At 45.9% G+C, this 16,338-nt stretch overlaps 2 non-coding genes across 2 annotated transcripts; one reads left to right on the top strand and one right to left on the bottom strand.

Annotated features, from left to right (window-relative positions):
* Positions 1–1,960: 1,960 nt before the first annotated feature.
* TRNAL-CAG lies at positions 1,961–2,043 on the bottom strand. The gene has a single exon. It is a non-coding gene; the product is annotated as a tRNA-Leu (tRNA).
* Positions 2,044–2,382: 339 nt separating this feature from the next.
* On the top strand, positions 2,383–2,455 carry TRNAF-GAA. Its single transcript has one exon. It is a non-coding gene; the product is annotated as a tRNA-Phe (tRNA).
* The last annotated feature ends 13,883 nt before the right edge of the window (positions 2,456–16,338 follow it).

Here is a 16,338-nt window from a genome sequence, read left to right as displayed (position 1 = left end):
TCTACTGAGGGAAACTGCCTGTTAAGCCCCGTACACACGACCGAGTTTCTCTGCAAAAACCAGCAAGAAACTTGCTGGGAGATATTTTTTTGCCGAGGAAACCGGTCGTGTGTACATTTTCGTCGAGTAAACTGTAGAGAAACTCGATGAGCCAAAAAGAGAGCAAGTTCTCTATTTCCTCTACGGGAATGGAGAAACTTGCCTTGTCGAGTTCCTCGACAGCCTAACAAGGAACTCGACGAGAAAAATGATGTGTTTCGCCCGTCGAGTTCCTCGGTCGTGTGTACGAGGCTTTATTCTTTATTCTTCTTTAATGCTTAGTTGGGGATGGGAGTGTGATTCAGTCTCTCAACTAATATGTTACTGTAGGTGTCACTGGACTATGTGTGTGTTCAAAATATGCTTTCACCATTGGCTATTGGTGGCAATATTTCTGGCCACATTGATGGTCAGGTGCTGGTTCCTCAGGTCCCTGTTAATGTGTTTGAGACAGATTTTGCTCACTAAACCCTCCCGTGAACAGGTAGCTCTACCAGAGGAGTTTATATGGCAGCTGACTGGTATTCATTCTGCAGATGTGGCCAATCTAACAGTCTGTGTTTTTGGTATTGTTCTTCAAATGAAGTTTGATGGTCTTCTTCGATTTCAAGCTCTTGCATGGCATAAGTAAGAACTCAGACCTATTTATGTATAGTTTAAAGGGGTTGTAAAGGTTCATTTTTTATTTTATTTTACAAAAGTTTTATTGTCATATAAACCGACAGTTCAGGTTTACAACAGTGTTATAGCATACAATGTACGAAGAAAATCCAGACCCGAAAGCCCATATCAACATAAAGGAAGCAGGATCTTATGCTATACTCAATTAAAAATAGAGATAAAAAAGTCTTTAGAACAAGATGGCATCGCCCGGCTGTCTGTAAACCTGTAGAATGAGCAGGCCCGGACTGGGACAAAAAATAGACCCGGGCATTTTAGACTGAGCAGCCATCAGAGTCCGCACTGAGCCCCCTTACATAAGAGTCCGCACAGACCCCCCCTTACATCAGAGTCCGCACAGACCCCCCTTACATAAGAGTCCGCACAGACCCCCCTTACATCAGAGTCTGCATAGACCCCCCCCTTACATAAGAGTCCGCACAGACCCCCCTTACATCAGAGTCTGCATAGACCCCCCCCTTACATCTGAGTCTGCATAGACCCCCCCTTACATCAGAGTCCGCTTAGACCCCCATCAGAGTTTGTACAGACCCCCATCGCTTCAGAATGGGCAAAGACCCCCATCGCATCAGAGTCTGCACAGACCCCCATCACATCAGAGTCCGCACAGACCCCCATCAGAGTTCGTACAGACCCCCATCGCTTCAGAATGGGCAAAGACCCCCATCGCATCAGAGTCTGCACAGACCCCCATCACATCAGAGTCCGCACAGACCCCCATCACATCAGAGTCCTCACAGACCCCCCCTTACATCAGAGTCCGCACAGGGGCCCCCTTACATCAGAGTCCGCTTAGACCCCCATCAAAGTTCGTACAGACCCCCATCGCTTCAGAATGGGCAAAGACCCCCATCGCATCAGAGTCTGCACAAGACCCCCATCACATCAGAGTCCACACAGACCCCCCTTACATCAGAGTCCGCACAGGGGCCCCCTTACATCAGAGTCCGCACAGGGGCCCCCTTACATCAGAGTCCGCTTAGACCCCCATCAAAGTTCGTACAGACCCCCATCGCTTCAGAATGGGCAAAGACCCCCATCGCATCAGAGTCTGCACAGACCCCCATCACATCAGAGTCCACACAGACCCCCATCACATCAGAGTCCTCACAGACCCCCCTTACATCAGAGTCCGCACAGGGGCCCCCTTACATCAGAGACCACACAGACCCCCCTTACTTCAGAGTCTGCACATTAGAATATCATATTACAATGTCTTTGTAAAGAGATAAAAAGTTGCTGTCAGAAGTGGGATTTGAACCCACGCCTCCAGAGGAGACTGCGACCTGAACGCAGCGCCTTAGACCGCTCGGCCATCCTGACATTGTTGTAAAGTACTTAGGATCATCTAGAATCCTGATTGGCTGCTCGTGCCAACCAATCATCTTCTATTTTTGGCTTTCAAAGCTTAAAGTGACACTGTACTCTGTTTTGAAAATAAATAAATCGGAGATGCGTTATATGTGTGTTTTTTAAAAACGCACCAAAAAGTGCCGCTGAGGTGTTATGGAAGCCCGGGTTGCTTTGATAGCGTCCTTCATCTCGTCTCCATTGTTGGGTCTGGTGTCTCTCATCTTCCTCCTGACAATACACCACAGATTCTCTATGGGGTTAAACACTGTCTCCTCCCCCACTTTATAAAAAATCTGCCTTACCTGCAGAGCCGAAATAGCTCAGTTGGGAGAGCGTTAGACTGAAGATCTAAAGGTCCCTGGTTCGATCCCGGGTTTCGGCAGAAGCTTTTGATAAAAGAGAAAAATACAACTCTGAATTTTATACTAGGACTAATTAGTAACAATATGTTAAAAAAAAAAATATAAATAAATTTATATACAGGTCCGGATAGACCCCCCTTACATCAGAGTCTGCACAGACCCCCCTTACATCAGAGTCTGCACAGACCCCCCTTACATCAGAGTCCGCACAGACCCCCATCGCATCAGAGTCCGCACAGACCCCCATCGCATCAGAGTCAGCACACGCCCCCCTTACATCAGAGTCCGCACAGGCCCCCCTTACATCAGAGTCTGCATAGACCTCCCTTACATCAGAGTCCGCACAAAGGCCCCCTTACATCAGAGTCTGCACAGACCCCCCTTACATCAGAGTCTGCACAGACCCCTATTACATCAGAGTCCGCACAGACACCCATCGCATCAGAGTCCGCACAGACACCCATCGCATCAGAGTCAGCAAGGCCCCCCTTACATCAGAGTCCGCACAGGGGCCCCCTTACATCAGAGTCTGCACAGACCCCCCTTACATCAGAGTCCGCACAGAGGCCCCCTTACATCAGAGTCCGCACTGAGCCCCCTTACATAAGAGTCCGTACAGACTCCCCCCTTACTTCAGAGTCTGCACTGACCCCCCTTACATCAGAATCCACACAGACCCCCCCTACATCAGAGTCCGCACAGACCCCCCCTTACATCAGAGTCTGCACAGACCCCCATTACATCAGAGTCCACACAGGTCCCCTTACATCAGAGTCCGCACAGACCCCCCTTACATCAGAGTCTGCACAGTCCCCCCTTACATCAGAGTCTGTACCGACCCCCCTTACATCAGAGTCCACAGAGCACCCCTTAAATTAGTTTTATATATAAACTGGGAGGCAGGACAGAGAGGGAGTTTACTGACCCCAGGATGGAGGTTCAGGGGCAGTCTGCCTGCAGCTTTTATATGGCGTTCCAAATCTTCCTTCACATCTTCCCGAGGATGATTGGGCTGGGCAGACATAGGGGGTGTGGGCGGGGCAGACACAGGGGGTGTGGGCGGGGCAAACACAGGGGGTGTGGGCGGGGCAGACACAGGGGGTGTGGGCGGGGAAGACACAGAGGATGTGGACGGGGCAGATCGAAGTAGAGATGTGGGGGGAGGAGGAGGAATTGTCCGAGCCGAGAGCGGAACTGTCAGTGTCGGCTCTGAGGCTGACCTGTGTGTGCGAGACACACAGCTCAGCCAATCAGCCGCTAACATTACTGGTAGTTACGCCGGAGCCCAGGGATGACACAGGCATGGCCGCATAGCGGTAGGTGAGTGGCGGCCGCGACCTGTGTTAACCCTGTCCTGGCCTCGGGGGCGCCGCTTACCTCCCGCTGTGCGGCCTGATCATCAACAGGCCACAGAGCGGGCGGCCACGGCCCACCGGGCAAATGCCCAGTTTGCCCTATGGCCAGTCCGGGCCTGAGAATGAGTGTGCAATACCCAACAAGAAAACCTGAAGGTTAGCATCCTCTAGAAAGAGTACAAAGAGTTAACAGCCAAGGAAGAGACTATAAAGGAATGGAAAAAGAGAGGAAAATGGAGCAGAGCGAGAAGAAGAGTGAAAGGTGAAGTGGGAGAAAAAGAAGAAGGGAGTGGAAGGTCCACGGGGTGCGTACAAGAGGAGTCCTATATTGATAGTAATGCGGTGTCAAACCTAGAAGGGTAATAGTATGTGATCCAAGGCTGCCAAACCCTGAGAAACTTGTCGTGCGTGTCAGAAAGGACAGCCGTTTCTCATTAACCATGACATCGTTCAGGCGGTTTTTGACTGCCTCAAAGCTAAGTGTGGGGGTTTTCCAAGCTCTCGCAATTGTCAACCGAGCTGCAGTAAAGAGATGCTGGGCTAGTTGCCTCTCTGGATGCAGTAATTCCACGATAGGCTTACCAAGGAGTGCTACATAAGGGTGCCTTTTAATGTTAATCTGAAATAGATTACGAAGGAGAGTGTATACCCTATTCCACAGTCTGCATGTCCGCGGGCAGGACCACCAAATATGTGCCATGGAGCCATCCTGGGAGCACCCCCTAAAACAGAGCGGAGAATAATTCGGGATAAAGCGAGCTAATCTCGCCGGTGTGTAGTACCACCTGTACAATACTTTATAGGCCTTTTCCAAAATTAACACATTACGTGAGCACTTGGACAAAGTTAGTGTCATCACCTGCCAGTCCTCAGGGTCCAGCCGCTTCCCCAACACTTTCTCCCATTGGAGGTGGTAAGGCCTCAGTGGGAATAGTAATAAATGAAATATAGTGAAAAGGACTACAGCGCTACTAACAAATAATCTCAAAGAAACCACACAAAAATAACTAAATAATACAGCAGCAATGAAAAAACTGTGAACTAAACCAAATGATAAATGAATAAATACTGATGCGCTCGTATTAACTCATGTGCAATGTGAATACCCATGATTAAGTCACGTGACGAGTGACGATACATGTGGGGGAGGAGCCTACAGTGACGGACCATCGGATGTCTATCCCGGGTGAGGAGTCCACTTAAACTGAGCGGCAACATACCCTGTCTATAACATAAGCGAGGATACGTGAGTGCACTAAGTGCAGCCTTTATCCACATCTATACGGTACAATATTGCGCTATGTTTCCTTTCCTCCTCTTTTGCATGTGACTGAATGAAACTGGAAACATCTGATCGCTGCTGGAGGTTGTTGTAACCTGATCACGTTAAAGTGAGAGCTTGGCAATTAGGGAAGGATCACTGTAGACTGACTGATTCAATCATCAGGACTTTTTCATGATCTACTCACATATATTAAGAGTTTCTTCACCAGGTTTTTTGCTTGATTGTATATGTACGATTCACATTGCACATGAGTTAATACGAGCGCATCAGTATTTATTCATTTATCAAGGCCTCAGTGGGAGTCTCTTTGTGGATATCATTTTTTATTTTCTATATGGGTTCCTTTAAGCTAGTGCCTTGTTGGTTCACTTACCCTTTCCTTCAATTTCCCTTCTAAATGTTTTTTTCCTTGTTTTCCTCCTCAGTAAGCTGTTCAGTAAGCTGTTCTGGCTGACTAACCACCGCTCGGATGATGGTGTCAAGCTTACTTAGGAGAAATTCAGACAAAGAAAAAAAACATTTAGAAGGGAAATCGAAGAAAAAGGTAAGTGAACCAACAATGCACGAGCTTAAAGGAACCTATTTAAAAAATAAAAAACAAACCTTTACAATCCTTTTAAGCAGAGACCATGTTTATGATCTATACAGTAGCATAGGCAGGATCAGTGTTTGGACTAGATTAATACTTCTTCCAGAGGCACCATTTGAACAAGGTGAACACTACTGTTGTTTGGCCATCCTTGCTGTAAACTTTGGTGACTAAATCACTGCCGAATCAGTCAAAACCGTGGGAGACATTCTGCTGTAACGACTTGATACCTGATACTTATCTGATGCATGGAACATTTTTTATCAGCATAGAAAAAAGCCATCATTGTGCCAAGAAAGCTGATTATATGGAATGTAAGAACTACATCAGCCTTCTTTCAGTCATTGGCAAAATGTTCATAAATATCATACAATCAAAGCTGCAGAAACATTGTGTACAGATCAGCTGAGAAGGGCAAGCCAGATTAAGGCCACATCAGGTGATTAAAGGGGTTGTAAAGGTAAAAAAAAAATTCCCTAAATATCTTCCTTTACCTTAGTGCAGTCCTCCTTCACTTACCTCATCCGTCGATTTTGCTTTTAACCAGTTAAGCCCCGGACCAATATGCAGCCTAAAGACCCAAGGTGTTTTTACAGTTCGGGACTGCGTCGCTTTAACAGACAATTGCGCGGTCGTGCGACGTGGCTCCCAAACAAAATTGGCGTCCTTTTTCCCCCCACAAATAGAGCTTTCTTTTGGTGGTATTTGATCACATCTGCGGTTTTTAGTTTTTGCGCTATAAACAAAAATAGAGCGACAATTTTGAAAAAAATGCAATATTTTTTACTTTTTGCTGTAATAAATATCCCCCAAAAACATATATAAAAACATTTTTTTCCTCAGTTTAGGCCGATACGTATTCTTCTACCTATTTTTAGTAAAAAAAATCGCAATAAGCGTTTATCGATTGGTTTGCGCAAAATTTATAGCGTTTACAAAATAGGGGATAGTTTTATTGCATTTTTATAAAAATTTTTTTTTTTTACTACTAATGGCGGCGATCAGCGATTTTTTTCGTGACTGCGACATTATGGCGGACACTTCGGACAATTTTGACACATTTTTGGGACCATTGTCATTTTCACAGCAAAAAATGCATTTAAATTGCATTCTTTATTGTGAAAATGACAGTTGCAGTTTGGGAGTTAACCACAGGTGGCGCTGTAGGAGTTAGGGTGCACCTAGTATGTGTTTACAACTGTAGGGGGGTGTGGCTGTAGGAATGACGTCATCGATCGTGTCTTCCCTATAAAGGGAATGACGCGATCGATGCGCCGACACAGTGAAGCACGGGGAAGCCGTGTTTACACACGGCTCTCCCCGTTCTTCAGCTCCGGGGAGCGATCGCGACGGAGCGGCTATAAACAAATAGCCGCGCCGTGGTCCCGGATCGCTCCCCGAGCGGACCCGACCTCCGCATGTAGCGGGGGGGGTCCCGATCGGACCCCCCACCCGCTAATAGGCGAGGACGTACATGTACGCCCATGTGCCTGTACGTGCCATATTGTGGACGTATATGTACATGCGGGGGTCGGGAACTGGTTAAATGTCCTTATTTCTTCTGAGAAATCCTCATTTCCTGTTCTTCTGTCTGTAACTCCACACAGTAATGCAAGGCTTTCTCCCTGGAGTGGAGAAAGCCTCTTGAGGGGGGAGGGGGCGAGCAAGAGTGTCAGGACGCCCACTAACACACAGCTCCTTTCTCTATCTGCAAAGTATATAGCGTACTGACCCTCCTGCTCGCCCCCTCGCCCCTCAAGAGGCTTTCTCCACACCAGAAAGAAAGTGTCGCATTACTGTGTGGAGTTACAGACAGAAGAACAGGAAGTGAGGATTTCTCAGTAGAAATAAGGACATTTAAAAGCAAAATGGAAGGATGAGGTAAGTGAAGGAGGACTGCACTAAGGTAAAGGAAGCTATTTAGGGATTTTTTTTTTTTACCATTACAACCCCTTTAAATATTCACCATTTGTCAACTGACAGAAAGGATTTGGTGTGGAAAGAGAACCATCATAGTCTTTATACACATTTGACTGTGCTCACTGGCCTACCCTGTGGAGGGAATTGGAGAACAATATGTGCTGCTGAGGTTTAACCAACTTCTTCAAGCATCATACATGGCTTAACCAGCAGCGATCCAAAATTAACTATCCAGGGAATTTCCTATCCCTACTGAAGTCCTCCAAAGAGATGTGGCCTCCTCCCTGATTTTCAATATTTTGATCCATCGATGCCATTATGAGGAAAGAACACATGTACAGTACAATACAAAGTGAACATCTTCCTAAGTGACTTGATGTTTGCAGGCAACAGTGCCATATTTGCTGACCTGAATACATGGGTCACCAACATCCTTTACCACATTGCCTGCATTGCCCAATCCTACAGCCTAAGGCCCCTTTCAGACGTCCGCTCCGCCTGTCCGTTATTACAAGTCCGTTAACAGACTTGTAATACATCCCTATGGGATCGCGTCCGTTAGCGGATGGAGCATCCGCTAGCGTCCGCGTCCGTCGGGATCCGGTTTTTGGACGGAAGAAAACCCTATTTTTCTTCCGTCCGGCGGAACGGAACTGATGCAGACGGACAGACGGTCCGTCTGCATCCGGTTCCCCATAGGGCAGAGCGGAGCTGAGACAGGGCGCTCCCTGCACTGTGTGCGTGGACCGCCCTATCCGCCGACAGCTCAGCGGGGATCCCTGCTGAGCCGACGGAGACACACGGAGCGGACCCAGAAACGGTCCGCTCCGTGCGAAAGAGCCCTAAGAATGCAGATCTGTGAAAACCACTGATGGATCACAGATCAGTGTTCACCTTGATGGAATCCAAATCAAGGAGGTCTAAGAATACAAATACCTGGGGTGGTTGGTACAGGAGAAGGTGTCATCCGCCACCAAAGTTTAGTCTGCAAATATTGGCCTACTTCTTAAAATGGCAGTTGAATGGGTGTCTCAGGCTTTCTGAGTCACCAACTGAGAATAAACATGTAGTTCAGAGAGTCATGCCCCGTACACACAGTCAGAATTTCCGACAAGTAAAGTCAGAGGGGGGCTTTTGGTCAGAATTTACGAACGTGTGTAGGCTCCATCTGACTTTTCCTGTCAGAATTTCCGCAAACAAAAATTTGAGAGCTGGTTCTCAAATTTTCAGACGGAAAAAATTCCAATCGTCTCTAGCAATTCCGACACGCAAAATTCAGACACATGCTTGGAAACAATTCGACGCATGCTCGGAAGCATTGAACTTCGTTTTCTCGTCTCGTCGTAGTGTTGTACGTCACCGCATTCTTGACGGTCGAAAGTTCAGAGAACTTTTGTGTGACCGTGTGTATGCAAGCCAAGCTTGAGCGGAATTCCGTCGGAAAAACCATCGAAGGTTTTTCCGATGAAAAATCCGATCATGTGTACGCTGCATCAGAGTGAAGTCAGAACTCCTTATCTCTTGTTCCAGGTCAGTAACTCAGAGTCAGAAAGTATTGGAGCAGTTGGATTCTCATGACAGTAAGTCAACTAGTATTTTCAGAAGGAAAGGTGAGCAGGGTCAACCTCCTTCTTTCTTTACAGGCAATTTTACAGGCATTTTTTTTAATGAGGCAAAGTGAAATGTGATAATAGAACATCTTTGTATATGATGGTTAGGTGGTAACGCACATGAAATATACAATTGTTTCACCTGGGCTGTGGAGTTCCTCCATTTTACTACATGGAAAAGTACAGTGTTTCCCCGAAAATAAGACCTACCCCGACAATAAGACCTAGCACTATTTTCCAGGAGGGCTGCAATATAAGCCCTACCCCGAAAATAAGCCCTAGTTCGGGAAAATTGTGTGCTTTTCGAGGAAATATAATCCTATTAAGGCAGTGTGCTCTCTGTGTGTGTGTGCGTGTGAGACTCTGTCTCTAGCGGTGTCAGATGACTTTGCTACAGAGCGGCACTCAGCTAATCTCCCCCCTGGTCTGTTCTTCTCCCGCCTGTCTGTGGGGGATCTTGCCCCTCTCCCTTCACAGAGCTTTGGCGGGTCACTGAAATTATGGTGCAGAGCCTCTGCAATAAACATGTGTGCAGTATGCAGCATGGATACTCCGGTCTCTTCTCCTGCCTGTCTGCAGGGGATCTCGTCCTCCCCTCCCTCCGCAGAGCTTCAGCGGATCACTGAAGGTACAGTGCAGAGCCTCTTCAATCAACATGTCATACGGTACTGTGTGCGGTATGCAGCATGGCTACTCCACAAGGTATTTACAGATTATTTTTCTTCACATGCTGGTGTGCTCTCTTCCCTGCTTCGAGCATTGCAGAGGGAGGGGGGCCAGGGTCCCTCGCTGGTGGCTGGGAGAGGTGGAGGAGAGCTGAGGTGTTTGGCACTGTTAAATTGCAGGGGCACACACATTCTGTATTGTGTGCTACTGTAAGAGAAAGGATTTGGGCATTTTAAGTTTGTTCAAACTGGGGATTCCTGAATATGTTAAGACCTACCCTGAAAATAAGCCCTACTGGGTCTTTTGTTGCCAAAATTAATATAAGACCCGGGCTTATTTCTGGGGAAACACGGGTAAGAGACATCAAGCAGGTACTTTCTCTGCACATTTTTTAAGGTCTCCGGGGTGAACCATGTGAGATGCAAACCTGGAATAAAAATCTCAGTAATTTAGAAATTCTCAATGGGTGCTGCAATGACCAGATGGATGGCACAAATCCAGCAAAAAATAAATAAAATACAATTTTTACTGTTTCTTCTTTTTATCATTTGTACACATTATATTTTTAGGTGGGAATATGACATTATTATGATGTCATAATTGGAAGTGTTGGCTTGTTCTCATTGGTTTATATTTCCTTTTCAACCCACTTTGCTCATTTTACATATGTCTTGATAAAGCATGGTCTTGAAACTTTAGCCTTCTGCATAACTGTAATGTCTTTCTCATAAAGTAATCTCCTTATTTATAAAAAATAAATACTTTTGAGACTTTGTAAAAGAACCATTGTGGTAAAACAGTTCCCAGGATTTCTACTGAATAGATTTACCCTTGACAGTTGTAACGTTTGCCAGTAAAAAAAGTGTAACCCAGGTTATGAAAATAGTATATTCTCTCTTTAGATGTTATAAAATAAGTTGGGGTGGCCCTAAACATCTCAATAATTACTAGCGATAATTTAGATTCACCATAGTTTCTAACAAAAGACTCAATTTACAAAGTTAACACTCCAGAATAAACATTACCCTTTTCAAAAAATGACAGTTATTTTTTGCTCAACTCATAGAGAATTGAAAATTACAGTCACATGGCTTAAAAACAGATTCATATCCTTGTACTAAAAGCTTTCTGAATTGACCCTAAAGAGAATATATTTGACCACCCAAGACAGTAATATTGTACATGATATACAACCATTATCACTTACCGTAATTTTCCACCCATAGGCATGCGCAGAGTCTTGCATTAGGGTGTGAACCCTAAAGCTCAAACGCACATGCTTCTGCATATATATATATATATACACTATATTGTCAAAAGTATTGGGACACATGCCTTTACACGCACACGAACTTCAAGTTGACCCACCTTAGAACAGCTTCAACTCTTCTTGGAAGGCTGTCCACAAGGTGTAGGAGTGTAATATTGAAGTTTATTGAGATTTCCATACATTGGAGAGTTCCACCATTACTGTTAAGTTATTAATCAGTAAGTTAGCGATGCACTTTTTTTTTTTCGTGGTGTGGGAACACATAACAGTGTTTAGGTTTAGCGGCAGGCCTTTTACTATTTACAATAAACTGACAGTTTTTTATTTTACCTCCAATAGTTTTATACTAAAGATTGACATGTGGCATTAATAAACTTCAACAGATTTCCATTGTGCCCCACCAGACTGGCCCCCCATGAACAATGTGCCTTGCTGCTGAGTTCATCTCCCCATCTCTGCACTCAGTGCACTGATGGACACTGACAGGTAGCACCGATGGGTACTGTCAATGGGCACTGATAGAGGCACCACTTATTGGTAGCACTGATGGGCACTGATTGGCACTGATAGACAGCAGTGGTTGGCAGCACTGATTGGCACTGATAGGCACTGCTTGGTGGCACTGATGGGCAGCACTGATAGGCAGGACTGATTGGCACTAATAGAAAGCACTGATTGACAGCATAGATGGCCAGCACTGATGGGCCCTGATTGGCAGTGATGGGTGGCACTGATTGGCAGCACTAATGGCACTGATAGGCTGTACTAATTGGCACTGATAGGCGGCACTGATTGGCAGCATTTAGTGACACTGAATGACAGCACTGATGAGCACCGATAGGCATTACTGACAGGCACCACTGATGGGCACTTGTTGGCATTTATAGGTGGCACTAATTGGAAGCACTGATAGGCAGCACTGATTGGCACTTACAGGTGGCACTGATAGGCAGCACCGATAGACACTGATAGGCAGCACTGATGGACACTGATTGGCACTGATAGGTGGCACTGATTGGAAACGCTTATTGGCAGCACTGACGGCACTGATAGGCATTGGTTGGCACTGATAGGCGGAACTGATTGGCACTTACAGATGGAACTGATGGGCAGCATTGATTGGCACTTTTAGGTGGCATTGATAGGCAGCGCCAATTGTCACTGGTAGGCAGCAGTGATTGGCACTAACAGGTGGCACTGATTGGAAGCCCTGGTTGGCACTGACAGGTGGCACCGATCAGAAACACTGGCACTGGCAGATGGCACTGATTGGCACTGGCAGGTGGCACTGATTGGAAGCACTGATTGGCACTGACAGGTGGAACTGATTGGCACTGGTAGGTTGCACTGGTTGGCACAGGCAGATGATTGGAAGCACGGATTAGCACTGGCAGGTGGCACTTATTGGAAGCATGGATTGGTACTGGCAGTTGGCACTGATTGGCACTGATAGGTGGCACTGTTTGGAAGCACTGAAAGTCAGCACTGATTGGCTCTGATAGACAGTGTTGATGGGCACTGATAGGCCTGCACTGATTGGCACTGAGTGGCACTGATTGGAAGCACTGATTGGCAGCACTGATAGGTGCCAGTGGTTGGCACTGATAGGTGGCACTGGCACAGGCAGGTGGCACTGATTGAAAGCACGGGTTGGCACTATGGATTGGCACTGACAGGTGGCACTGATTCACACTGGCAGTTGGCACAGATTGTCACTGCTAGGTGGCACTGTTTGGAAGCACTGATTGGCACTGATAAGCAGCGCTGATGGGCACTGATAGGCAGCACTGATGGGTACTGAGTGGCACTGATTGGAAGCACTAAATGGCAGCACTGATGGGCACTGATAGGTGGTATTGGTTGGCACTGATAGGCAGCACTAATTGGCACTAACAGGTGGCACTGATTGGAAGCACTAATTGGCACTGACAGGTGGCACTGATTGGAAGCACTGATTGGCACTGACAGGTGGCACTGATTGGCACTGGCAGGTGGCACTGACTGGGGGAGAGGGGGAGTTTCATATTGAGCAGATCATGAGGCTTGTAAGAGCCGCTCAGAGTGTGAAACTGTCATGTAATGTAACTGCATGCAGGGAGAGAGAGAGGCTGTCATAACTCAGTTACAAGCCTCACGATCTGCTCAATGTGATCCTGTCTCACAGGCAGCGGGGGCTACTCACTGCTTGTGTGCAGCATTTCCCAGCAGCCCAGGCAGAACTAGGGACACTAACACACACAGGGTGATTAGGGTGTGCCTAGGCGAATCCGCCGCAGAGACCACTTTTTATTTTTTTTAAACCCTGACTTAGTTTGCGAGTGTTGTCTCACAACACAAGCAGGATTTAAGCCTCTGCAGTGTGCAGTACTGCATTTGGCCAGAGGTGCGGGGGCACTTATAAATACTTGGATACACTCGGAAATACTTAGTTCACGAGTATTTCCAAAGACTTTCTGAGGGCTTCCGAATGCAGTCGAACGGTCTCCTAGTATTTCCGAGTCTCTCCGGCACCCCCAACCTCTGTCCACATACGGCATTGCATGCCATAGAAGTCCATGTGGAACTAATTATCTTTGGTTCCATTTACTTCTATGGGGAAACTCACTTTTATATGCAGGTGCTTTGGATTGCAAGCATTCTCCTGGAACGAATTATGCTCATAATACAAGGTTCCACTGTATATCTTTTTTTCTGTATACCATGTTTACATGATAAATTGCACAGTTTCTCCAGTGCTGAGAGTTCAGGTAGGAGGGGATTTCCACTACAGCCTGTATACACACCCACATGTGTGATGTCAATATCATGTGACCTGGCTAGCTCTGAGAACAAGTAAATGTTCTCTCCAACATGAAAAACACAACTGAGCATGTGCAGGTTGGCTATCCTGCCTGTGTTAGCTGGCCTTCCCCAGATAGACATTGCAAGGAGGGAAGGATCTGTGCATACAGGATCAAACAGCCTTTTTACCCAATGCAGAGGATTAACCACTTAAGTTCCAAAGTGAGTATAACAAGCATGCTTTACTGCATATACAGACTGATTTTACTGTTGTGGGTTTAGTAATACTTTAGTTGATTTTCCTTTTATGGTGCCTGCATGGTGTCCAACTCCACATGGTAGGAGAAACGGTATGACACCAGAGAATTTTTTGGCTGAAAGGGTGTCAATCCAACTGCCACTACTATATTCTTCCAACTGACCCCTAATGTAAATGGCATTTTTTTCCCACTGTCTCCAGTGAATTTGTTTACATGGGGTTTCGTTTCTTGAGATCTGGAAAACTTTTTAAAGAGATAAAAGGGAACCTGTGCCCAGACTACGGGCATTTGGCTCTTTACATATTCTTAACCTCTTGGGTCCCAGTGCCATTTTACAGCACAGATTTAGGGAGAAAAAATGTTAATGTTGGTTAACAGGTGGTAACATAGCTTTAAAACAAGTCACCCTTGACCTATCTAGCGGCTTTTGATCTAAGGTTAATAATTCTCTAAGATCCTCAGAGATCACAACAAAGACATTGGGTTTGAGTTAGTTTCTAACAGGTTAGAAACATCTGCTCTGTGCTTACATCAGAGATCTGGCAACCTGCCAAGATTTGGTCCTCATAGAAAAGTACACTACGGGCTAGATTCAGGTAGGGGCGCAGATAGTTACGCCGCCGCAGCGTATCGTATTTACGCTACGCCGCCGCAACTTACAGGAGCAAGTGCAGTATTCACAAAGCACTTGCTCCGTAAGTTGCGGCGGCGTAGCGCAAATGGGGCCGGCGTAAGCGCGGGTAATTCAAATGTGGAAGGGGGCGTGTTTTATGTAAATCTATGATGACCTGACGTGATTGACGTTTTGTACGAACGGCGCATGCGCCGTCCGTGTACATGTCCCAGTGTGCATTGCTCCCAAGTACGACATATTGGTTTAGACGTGAGCGTAAATGACGTCCAGCCCTATTCGCGAACGACTTACGCAAACGACGTAAAAAAAAATTCAAGAATTGAAGCGGGAACGACGTCCATACTTAAAGGGTCACTAAAGGAAATTTTTTTTTGCTAAAATGACTGTTTATTGGGTATAGAGACATAAAAGTTAACTTATTCCTTTTAAAAATGATTAAAAATTGAATTTAATCTATCATATAATGTGCCTCTAGTTTCACTTTCGGTTTTAAAGGTACATACATGAAGTTCCGGGTGAGAGGTGAGTCGGGAAGACTCACAGAACAAAAACAAACAAATCCAGGGCAGTGTTTTGTTTTTAAAATGAATCTGATTGGTTCTGAGGAGTTTTAGACACACAGTAATGACAGCTTAGACCAGTGTTTCTCAACTCCAGTCCTCAAGGCGCCCCAACAGGTCATGTTTTCAGGCTTTCCATTATTTTGCACAGGTGATTTCATCAGTTTCACTGCCTTAGTAACTACCACAGCCGTTTCAACTGAGGGAAATCCTAAAAACATGACCTGTTGGTGCGCCTTGAGGACTGGAGTTGAGAAACACTGGCTTAGACCACCGTGAAAATCTCCCAGTACCATGGTTATAAGGAAACAGGCAAGCAGGAAGTGTGGAGATCACAGCAGAATTACAGCTACTTCAAAGCAAAAACGAACAATAAGGACATGAAACCAGTACTGCAGTAAGGTAAAGGAAGCTATTTAGCTAAAAAAAAAAATTCCTTTAGTGACCCTTTAACATTGCGTGCGCCTCATAGAAGCAGGAGCAACGTTACGCCGACAAACGCAAACAACGTAAAAAACTACCGCCGGGCGCATGTACGTTTGTGAATCGGCGTATCTAGGTAATTTGCATACTCTACGCCGAAAACGACGGAAGCGCCACCTAGCGGCCAGCGTGAGAATGCACCCTAGGATACGATGGCGTAAGAGACTTACGCCAGTCGGATCTTAGGCTAATGTCGGCGTATCTTGCTTTCTGAATACAGAAAGAAGATACGCCGGCGCAGCTTTGAATTTACGCGGCGTATCTATGGATACGCCGGCGTAAATCAATGCTGAATCTAGCCCTACCTGTATTGTAAAATATAAAAACTAATATCTTCACAAAACTTGTAGATACAGAAAAAAATGAAAGCTTGTTTTAAAATGCTTTTACTGCTTGTTACTAATATGTAAATACTTGTGTACATAATCTGGAGTACACGTTAATGGCTACCACTACTACTCACATTCCTTGAAAATGCTAGTTGCTTGGC

This window comes from Rana temporaria, chromosome 5 (genome assembly GCF_905171775.1).
Source record: "Rana temporaria chromosome 5, aRanTem1.1, whole genome shotgun sequence".
NCBI lineage: Eukaryota > Metazoa > Chordata > Amphibia > Anura > Ranidae > Rana > Rana temporaria.
The sequence above is the reverse complement of the archived record's forward strand: the minus strand, read 5'-3'. Positions and strand labels throughout refer to the sequence as shown.